The sequence below is a fragment of the Physeter macrocephalus genome, chromosome 11, assembly GCF_002837175.3.
Source record: "Physeter macrocephalus isolate SW-GA chromosome 11, ASM283717v5, whole genome shotgun sequence".
NCBI lineage: Eukaryota > Metazoa > Chordata > Mammalia > Artiodactyla > Physeteridae > Physeter > Physeter macrocephalus.
The window spans coordinates 31356079-31366413 of NC_041224.1; the positions used below are offsets into that span (position 1 = coordinate 31356079).

The following is a 10335-nucleotide window of genomic DNA, read 5'->3' on the forward strand; positions in this document are numbered from 1 at the left end:
TTTAGGGCTCCCCTGGTGGCGCAGTGGTTGAGAGTCCGCCTGCCGATTCAGGGGACACGGGTTCGTGCCCCGGTCACGGAAGATCCCACATGCCGCGGAGCCGCTGGGCCCGTGAGCCATGGCCGCTGAGCCTGCGCGTCCGGAGCCTGTGCTCCGCAACGGGAGAGGCCGCGGCGGTGAGAGGCCCGCGTACCACAAAAAAAAAGAAAAAAAAAAAAAAAGCCAGGCCAAGCTACAGGGCAGTCAGGTAGCAGGGATGGTTGGGAGAGGGGAAGGTGGAGATTGGGATGGACCCGCAAGAGGATTCTGGGGGCCTTGGCCATGTTCTGCTTTCTGCCTGCTTGTGTTATAGGCTAGATGCTTGTGTCCTCCCAAAACTCACATGTTGAAACCCTACCCCTCCGCCCCATGTGATGATGTTAGGAGGTGGGGCCTTGGGATGAGATGAGGCCATGAGGGTGGAGCCTCAGGGATGGGTTTGTGCCCCTGTAAGAGTCACAAGAGAGCCGGCATCCTCTCTGCTCCCAGACATGTGGGGACACAACGGAAGGCAGTCTGCAGCGGGTTCTCCCCAGAACCCCGACCACACTGGACCCCTGCTCTTGGACTCCCAGCCTCCGACACGGTGAGGAATAAATTTCTGTTGTTTAAGCCCCAGCCCGCTGTTCTGTTCCAGCAGCTGAACAGACACGTGGTTACACAGTTGCTTCATGATAATTCACAGACAAACATTTCTGTTTTACACACTTTTCTCTATGTGTGTTATATGCCACAATTTTTTCAAGGTTAAAAAAAGGGGGGCATAGAAGTCAAAACTAGAATGAGGTATCACCTCACACTGGTCAGAATGGCCATCACTAAAAGTCTACAAACAATAAATGCTGGAGAGGGTGTGGAGAAAAGGGAACCCTCCTACACTGTTGGTGGGAATGTAAACTGGTGCAGTCACTCTGGAGAACAGTATGGAGTTTCCTTAAAAACCTAAAAATAGAGCTACCATATGATCCGGCAATCCCACTCCTGGGCATATATCTGGAGAAAACCATAATTCCAAAAGATACATGCACCCCAATGTTCATTGCAGCACTATTTACAATAGCCAAGACATGGAAGCAACCTAAATGTCCATCAGCAGAGGAATGGATAAAGAAGATGTGGTCCATATATACAATGGAATATTACTCAGCCGTAAAAATAGAATGAAGTAATGCCATTTGCAGCAACATGGGTGGACATAGAGATTATCATACTAAGTGAAGTAAGTCAGAAAGACAAATATTACACGATATCACTTATATGTGGAATCTAAAATATGATACAAATGAACTTATTTACAAAACAGAAACACTCACAGACATAGAAAGCAAATTTAGGGTTACAAAGGGGAAGGGGAGAGGGATAAATTAGGAGTTTGGGATTAGCAGATATTAGCTACTATATATAAAATAGATAAACAACAAGATTCTACTGTACAGCACAGGGAACTATATTCAGTATCTTGTATATAATGAATAATGGAAAAGAATATGAAAAAGAGTATATATATATATATATAAAACTGAATCACTTTGCTGTACACCAGAAGCTAACACAAGGTTGTAAATCAACTACACTTCAATTAAAACGGGGGTGCGGGAGGTGTGGCATAGGAAGAAGTTTGCTTACCTGAGTGAGGCTGCGCTTGGTGGTGGAGGGTCCCGATGTCAGTCTGGTTCCGTGGGCACTGGGGCTTCTCATGACATGGCAGGTCCTGTGTAGATGGTGGGTCTGCTGCGTGCATGCGTGTGTGCGCCTGTATGTGGGCGTGTGTGCACTGTGTGCACGCACGTGTGTGTGTGTAGTGGTCCCAGGCTCCTTTTGCGACTGGGGGCTCCCCGAGGAAGCAGTCGCTGTGTCCCCCAGCCCCACCTCGGGCAGACACTCCCCATTTGCTTCCTGAGTGGGGGGCCCCTGCTCCGGGCTCCCCTCTTTCCCCTCTGCTCAGGGGGAGCCGTGGGAGGTTCTGAGTCCCTTTCTGACCTTCCAGAGCCTTGTCGAACTGGGAGGATGTCCTCTCCTTCCTTCCAGGGCCCTGGTCTCTTAAAGCCCCTGCTGACTTGGCTACCCCAGAGACCTTGGCCCTCACGCATACCCCACACCTGGGGGACCGTGTCATGTACTCCTAGGTACTTCCACACGCTCTGCCCCTGCTCAGCAGGTACCGGCTGGGAGGGGGAGCCGGCGCCCTGCGTGGAGGAAGGACACCTGAATGAGCCTCACTTGAGCCTCACCTGGCCTCAGAGAGGAGCACGCCCTCCCGTGGGCTGGGGAAGAAAAGTCCCCGGCCGTAGCCCCCAACACAGGGCTGCACCCCGACCTCCTTCTCCCCCGGGGTCAGGGTGGTCGTAGGCGGGTTGTGCCATCTCTGCCCTTTGGGGCGGTCCCCCTGCTGGGCCCTTCAGCCCCCTGACAACGTGAGGACACGGGTTCCTCTTGTTTCCAGCACCGCATCCTAGTTGCCAAGTGCAGCGCTTGGCTGTTGTCGTGCTGGCGCCTCGGTGTCAGCGCTGTGCGGGGGCTGGAGCTGCAAGGCTGACCGCCACCGGGTCCCCTCCTCACGGGGTTCTCTGCCGCCCAGCGGGGACAGACGGGAAAGGCAGACGACTGAGGTGTGGCGGTGAGCGGACAAGCCGAGGGCTCCGTACACCAGCCACTGAGAGCGCAGAGATGAGTCCACCTCTTTGAGCCGTTACCTCATCTGTACATGAGAAAAGGTTTTTTGGTAATTAAATGAGACAACGCATGTCAAATGACAGGTAGATCACAGGTGCTTAATAAATACTAGTTATTTTATATTACTTACACTTAAACTCCTTTTCTGATGCCTCAAGTCACCCCAGTCTTTATCGTGGCCTCTCTCTTTTTCCCAGATTTCTCTCTTTTTTTCTGATCCTTTTGGGATCTGGAAGTTGATAACATCCTTCTATGGCTCACCCGCCATCTTGGGTCTTTATCATTCATGTCTACCAGGGTTAAGGAAGCATGAAAACCTAGACTATGTTGTTTTTCTGAATGTTACCAAAAGAGTTGGAAGAGAAGAGTAGAATCTTCCTTCCCAGTTCTGTTTTTTATTTCCTTCTCATTGTCTTCCTTTCTCTCCTTCTTCTCTCTTGCTGCAAGCTACGAGATGATAAGATAAAAAAGCATGGAAACAGAAACTTAAAATTAGCATATATGCACAATGCTGCTGCTTTGGGCAATGGAAAAATAAACCATGCCTACATTTCTATTTTTCCCAGAATCTGAAAAACAACATTGGTTATTTGGGCAGTTGGCTATTCCTGGGTACATTTCAGAAATAACTTGTGTTTATTTATTAGTGGGTATTTATAACAGTGTTTCAGAGCATTTCTCCAATAACCCCGCAAAGGAGTGTGGGCTCCAGCCCTGGCGAGGGACGGGGTAGAAAGGAAAAGATGTCATGGCTGCTGGAATCACCACCCGCTCTCTCCTTAGCACTTCTGCTCACTGGGGCCCCAAAATGGGGGCAGTCATGGCCGTCTGAAAAACAAGGCTCTGAGCTTTGTTCCTTCCCCGGGGCTTCCGTGAAAGGACGTTGTTAGAGCCTGAACTGGATTACTGCACACACACACGCGCGCGCACACACACACACACACACACACACACACACACACACACACACACACACACACACACACACACACACACACACACACACTGGGCTCAGGCGGAGATTCTGGAGGCACAAAAGGATGGTGGATTCCTGAGCAGTCGCTCACAGACCTGAGCGGCCAGGAATGCTGCCAGCTCCTGGGCGCTGACATCATCCCCCCTTCTGGCTCTGGGAGGAGCCCTCTGACCCCCAGGTCTTGAGGCAATTATTTATAGCCTCGAACCCACCCTGTGGCATTTCCATGGTGCACTCGAGGGAGACAGAATTTTGGGGAGGGCCCCTTTGGCTTTTTTGAGCTTCCATCTCTGCCTCTGCCTGTGAAATTAGAGACTGTTAAGGATGGAGCCTATGGGTCCAGCATCTTCATTTGGTGGATGAGCCTGGAGAGGTTGACAGTCAGCTGCAAATCTGCCTTCCTGTTCCCCAGCTCTGCCCCGACCTCATCCCTCCTGCTTTGTTCTGTTAAAGTAGTTCCCAAAGAACCTGCTCTTGGGACCACCCTCACTCTCAAAAATTAATGAGGACCCCAAGAGCTTTTGCTTATTTGGGTTATAGCTATTGATGGATGCCTATGTTAAAAGTTAAAGCTGAGAAATTAAAAATATATATTATGTATTAATTCATTAAAATACATTAATAAACTCATTGCACATTAACACAACATATTTTATGAGTAATAACTATGTTTTCCAAAACAAAAAAAAATTAGTGAAAAGAGTGGTATCATTCTCCATTTTGCAAATGGTTTTCATGCCTGGCTTCATAGAAGACCATGGGATTGTTATATCTGCTTCTACACTCAATTGTTTGCAATATCACATGTCATGTAGCCTGTGGAAACTCCACAGTGAGAGACTGAGAGGGAAACTAGCAACTAATGTCTTTGGATTATTACAAAAAGAGCCTGGACACCCTCAGGGTTCCCTGTATCACACTTTGAGAACCACTGGTCTGTGATCTATCTATCTTTAACCCTCTTTTTAAACTCTGGCTCATACAGTCATTTAATAAACATTCATTGAAGAATTGCTGAGTGTTGAGCTGGGAATTTAAAGACAATGTAGCATATGTGACTCTGAGTGCAAAAAGAAACAGCCGATTTTATCTTTCTATTAACAACGTAACTATCTGATCCCACGCCCATCTTTCTCCAGGATGCTGGGAAAATTAACCTCTATCCTTCCCGGGCTGCCCCATCCAAAGATTGTGGCCTATTCCAGGGGTCTTGAGTAGAGCAAAAGCTGTGGGGGACGGTCCTGTGGCCAGACACCCAGTCTACTCGGGAGCCGTTGAAATATTCACTGCTTACCAGTCGGCCCCGCGCCTGCACGTCGGGCTTGAGGCTGGAGGAGGGCCTTGCTTGTGTTCCCACCTGCCCCTCTCCCCGAGAGGGGCCAAGAGTGTGGGTACAGGGCCCCGCCTGCTCCCCCCTGGGGACCGCAGTCCTCTCTCTCATTCCTTCTTCCTGCCCCCTCGTTCCTTCCTTACAGGCCAGATTCTTCTCCCTGTAAGTTTCTTCAAGACACTGACTCTCTCCCATCCACCACAGAAAGCCAGGGAAATGTGCAGGCTATTCCTGCTTCTTGCCCGCCTCCTAGCTCCCTTGGGATTAAGAGAGTTAATAATAAATGTGCCTGGTGCACACGGAGTAGCCAATAGATGTCCCTATTCTCATTCTTGCTGCTTTTACTCAGGGGACATTGAGGCACAAAGTTTGAATTCGAAAGGGGAAAATTCAGGAAGAGAAACCCTCCAGGGTTCACATTTCCACGTGTCCCGTGAGGATGACACCGTGTCCTCCCCTTCACCAGCTGCCCTTGATGCCCAAGCAGAGGATGAGGACCGTCCCCCAGCCCGCTTCTCCTCCATAGCCACTCTCCTGTCTCGGATCACACCATGTATTTTGTTCATGGAGAAGCCTGCTCCTGGATCATCCGCAGATTGTGAGAATCAGCGGGGTCTGTGGAAGCTTCTGCAGAGCCCCTGGGTCACCCATCCTGCCTGTGCTCAGGCCTCCCGGGAACGGGCAAATCTGCAGAGACAGCTGCTCCTCCCCAGCATGTCTGTCCTCCTTCAGGTGACCACCCGCCGCCCCACCTGTTTTCAGTGGCGTCAGCTGTGAGCTCAGTGCCTCCTGGGAAGCCCCACACCGTGGTCTGACGGAGACAGTGGTCAGCCCCATGCCGTTGCCATGGCGCAGGTCGACCATGTGGGTCCATCTTGTAGAGTCAGTGATTATTGGAGGAATGGCAGGTGTGAATGGGCAGAGGAAGGTCACCTCCGTGTAGGCTGAGAGCGTCCTCTACGGGATGCAGGTGGAGTTGCCACTTCCTCTCTCACCAGCTGGAGCCCATGGGGCAGCTCTATCTTGGCCAAAACCATTCTGGTCATTGACCCCTTTGTCCATCCTGATGGGGCTGCTAAGGCATGGTCCCTACTAGTTGTACATGTACATGTGTGTGTGTCCCCGGGCACACAACACTCAGAAAAATGGCACAGTATGGAGTCTTCTTGTTTTCTCCTAGGCTGCCAGCTGCAGGTCCCTCCACCAAGCCTTGGGAGTAAGTCTGGAAGAAATGTGGTTGGTGGACAATTAAGACTTTTTAAGTGGAAAATACCCTCTGCTTTTTTCTTAGGATGTGAACTCCGTGGATGTCAAGCCTGGTGAGAGCTGCTGTAGGACTCCTTTGTAAGACCAGGCTGGTGACTGCCAAGTGCCCCTGGTCTCCTGTGTGCTCAGGACAAGTGGGGCCTGGTCCCGACAGTGGCTGGGCCCCAAGCCCCTGTGAATCTGGCAGCCTTATCCTCCTGTTCCCCTGGCCCAGAAGCTGGAGATGAGCAGGACACCTTCTGAACCATACCAAGTTCAGAGCAGAGAAACAGGGTTAGGACTCAGCCCCACAGGCCCCAGCCCCCAGCTTCCTGCACAAGCTACATGACGTGGGGTGATGGGGGCCTCGAGTCAAGAACTACAACAGATCAGAGCTCAGGAAAATTGCCCGCGTTGTCTGGTTCTGAGCAGACTTGCTCGAGGTGAATCAGAGGTGAGTCAAGTGCCTTTGAGGAGGAAATGAGTTCCCCCGGCGGCCCTTCCTGGCCAGGGCACCATCAGTCACTCTCAGGAAACAGAAGAGAGCAAGAGAGGAGACAGTCTGCAAACTTGGTTGCAAACGTCCCTTTTCTCCCAGGATTTGGTGGCATTGTCGTGGCTGATGAGCCTCCTGTGGGGCTGGGATGTTTTTTGACCAAGTCAGACCCGTTCAGTGAGGTGTGGGACTTCCCTGAAGACTATTCTCCATATACTTTCCAGGGTACCTGTCCCAGGGCATAACCTTGGCTCTTCTCCTGGGGGAGGGGTGTTCCCTGGAAGGCAGGACATGGTTGCCAAGAGGCTGGAGAGCCTCAGTCTCATAGCTCTTTAGTGGCCTCCAGGGTGGAGGGCTTTGTGGTGTGGACTCAAATTCCCGTGGCTGCGATCATGGCTGTCTTAGACTGTGGACTCTGGGAAGGCACTGGCCTTTCTGTCTAAGAGGCTTTGGTGTCTTTCAGCCCAGCGGCACCCGTGGCTAAGGTACGATGATTTCTCAGGTCAGGCATGACTTTTTCTGCTGACAATTTATTTCCACACCTCCTAAAGGTGCTTAGAATCCGAGTCCTAGTTAGGGATGGAGGGAAATTTGAATCATCTAAACCCTTCATCTGACAGAAGAGGAAACTGAGGCTCCATGCCTGTGACGTACCCAAGGTCACCGAGAAATTCATGGAAGAACCAGGACAAACCCCAGGTTTCTTCTCTGGCTGGTCCGCTGTGTACTTTATAGTTTCCATGGGGCTAGTTAATAACAACTCAATTTTCGTATGCTGTAATTAATACTAATACAACTAATAATAATGGCATGTTGTTTCTGTAACTCTGGAAGTTACTCCTTAAATTTGGGTCCTAGGTCTCCGTTGCCCGACCCTCATAAAGTTAGGTTTGAATGCAGCCTAAACTCCGCAATGCAATGATTTGCTGATTGTGATTAGGCATCATATTTTGGAGGTTGATTTGCCTAGAATCTCGATTTTTTTCCCTCCTCTGTTCTCACCATGAACGCAGGATTCATCTCCGCACAATCTGTGAACTGTTCCCAATAAGACTGTCCTCATTTCATCGCACACCCCCCCACTGGCAACACCAAGGGCTGTAACTGATGTGGTTCGGAGACCCGAGTCCAAGCCGTAAAAATGAATCCCCTGTGACGGTCTGGACGACGCAAACAGACCCAGCGTCTGGCTTTAATGGGAGCGAGAAATTGCTAACAGATGACGGTGGGGCTCACGGGCTCTGGTCTCTGGCCTCCAACGAGAACCCTTCCTGATGGCAGCTCCTCCCCCACATATGCCCCAGACATGGGTTATTTACAGGACACCACCCAGACCCCGCGATGCTAAATGTATAGCAGCAGAGGCTGCGTGTGTGATGGCTGAGGTCATGGTTATTCATTTTAGCTGTAAAGACATTTGGTTTATAAAACCCCAGTGACTCCACTGGGAGGGGCTTTCGGAGAAGAACAGCCCCCAAGTTCTCTTCCTGTCCCAGCACCGGTGGGATCAGCACTTACGTCACTGGACCCCAATCAATGCTCTGGGGCCAAGGAAGGCCCTGGACTTGCTCTGGGCTTATTCTGCCTTTTGGAGAAAGATGGTGTGAGTCACAGTGATTTACTACAAACTCACCAAAAATGTGTCTGATGTGTTTGTGTCCCAAACAGAAGGCACAGAAACTGCTAAGAAATTACATGAGGGCTCAGAAACAGACATTTTGGGGCTCTGCAAGAGGCGTTTGGACAAGTCCGTTTCTGGAACCAGTTTCCTCATCTGTAATGTCAAAGTTGGGGTGGGGGGGACCAGGCTATTGCTCAGTCCCTCTCCAGCCCTTACAGTGTGCAAGCCTGTGAACGTGTTCAATCGTGTATTACCAGGGTGTTTTTAATCCGCATGCCGCCTCTCCCAAGGTGGCTGCTTCCTGGAGGTCAGGGGCCACGTCTGGGTGTACACGGCTATTTCTCTACCTCTTCTTGCCCCTGTGGGTTCAATACTCTTGAACTAAAGAGGTTAAGTGGGAGGCAGAGAGGTTATTTAGAAGAATTTGAAATAAACCTCACGCCCCACACCGTGTCCCAGGCACGCACCATGGAAAACGAAGGTGAAATGGGAGGTAACAGGCCATCCTACCTGGCAGGTAGAGGGCTTGCCTTTATGTATCTAAAGACGTCCAGGTCGATGGGTGACAAATAACGGCCATTATTCCCCAAAGGGAACTCTTTTCAACCCTCTGCACACAAAAGAGGAATCACTGTCAGTGGGTGCCTTTTCAACACATCCAACAATAGCACAGACTAAGATAAACATGCCCCAAATCTACGCTCATCTTGGCAAATTGCGATTTAGCAAAACTGTGATAGAGAAAGATGCGTGGGACAAAGTGGTACCGTGGGTGAGGATACACGTGATTTACATTTTCTTCTGCTTATTTGTATTTTCTATATTTTTAACCACAAACACAGATGAAGTATTTCAAGAAAAAAATCTCAATCCCATTTAATCAGTAATTTAAGAATGATGGGGAGGTCCTGCCCGCCCCCGCCCCCCCCCGCCGCCGCCCCCAGGGACAGAACCACTTCACTCTTCCTCCCTCTTGGTTGGGGTTTGGGCAGATCTACACACTCCCCTTATATCAGCAAGTCACATAGGATCACAGGACTCCATCCTTTGTAACAGCCAGTCTTGTGGGACACCCACGGCCTGGGTGGGTTCTCTCTCCTTTCATAGCATTTCACTTCCGAAACAGTCTGTGGGCCCTAAACTCTATTCTTTCTCATGCCGTCCTTGCAGTATTTCAGGTCCATTTGTGAGCTCACCTCTCCAAATCTTCGAGCAGGTCCCTTGAGAGTGGTAATTGTGTCACCTCTCTCTTAAGTTTTCTTTCTTCTTCCCTCCCTCCCTTCCTTCCTTCTTTTTTTTCCTTTCCTTCCTTCCTTCCTTTTCTTTCTTTCTTGCTTTCTTGTTTACTTGCTTGCTTTCTTTTGTTTTCCGGCTTTGTTGAGCTAAAATTGACGTATAACATTTTGTAAGTTTATGGTGTACAAAGTAGTGATTTTTATGCATGTAGAACAAAATCACTACCACAATAAGGTCAGTTACGTCCAAAAACATGGAATGCCTCACAAATTTGTGAGTCATCTTTGCTCAGGGGTCATGCTAATTGCCTCTGGATTGCTCCAATTTTAACACATTATTTCTAGTGACCTAGCTTGGTGCTTCATATCTATTAAGCATCGAGAAATAAAATGCAAAACGCAATTGTGTTTGAACCACACTGACAGCATCCTGTCTGAATTCTGAGAATCTGTAAGTCAAGGACTTCAAGGCATCCCGATGAAGTTTGCCGAATACAACAGAGAAAGAGGATGAGTTCTGAACATCAGGGCATGACACCGTGAGCAGGCAAAACACGCAAGGAAAGGCCGTGAAACCTCCGCGGTCACGGGTCACTGCATTTGCCTTCTGGGTGGCTAAGGAGCACTTGCGGCAGGTGTGGCCCGGAGGGGCTCCCAGAGCAGACCCTGATGGAAAGCACAGCCGTGGTCCTGCTGCCTCGACCGTGTGTCTTTCCCGAG

At 50.0% G+C, this 10335-nt stretch overlaps 1 long non-coding RNA gene and 1 other non-coding gene across 2 annotated transcripts in view; both read right to left on the bottom strand.

Annotated features, from left to right (window-relative positions):
* LOC102976675 (uncharacterized) overlaps positions 1-1766 on the bottom strand; it is a 47279-nt gene extending 45513 nt beyond the window's left edge. Inside the window, exon 1 of the long non-coding RNA XR_008618518.1 lies at positions 1666-1766. This is a non-coding gene — a long non-coding RNA (uncharacterized lncRNA). The remainder of the gene's footprint in view (positions 1-1665) is intronic.
* Positions 1767-9863: 8097 nt separating this feature from the next.
* LOC112066489 (U6 spliceosomal RNA) lies at positions 9864-9967 on the bottom strand. Its single transcript, XR_002892692.1, has one exon. It is a non-coding gene; the product is annotated as a U6 spliceosomal RNA (small nuclear RNA).
* Between the last annotated feature and the right edge of the window lie 368 nt (positions 9968-10335).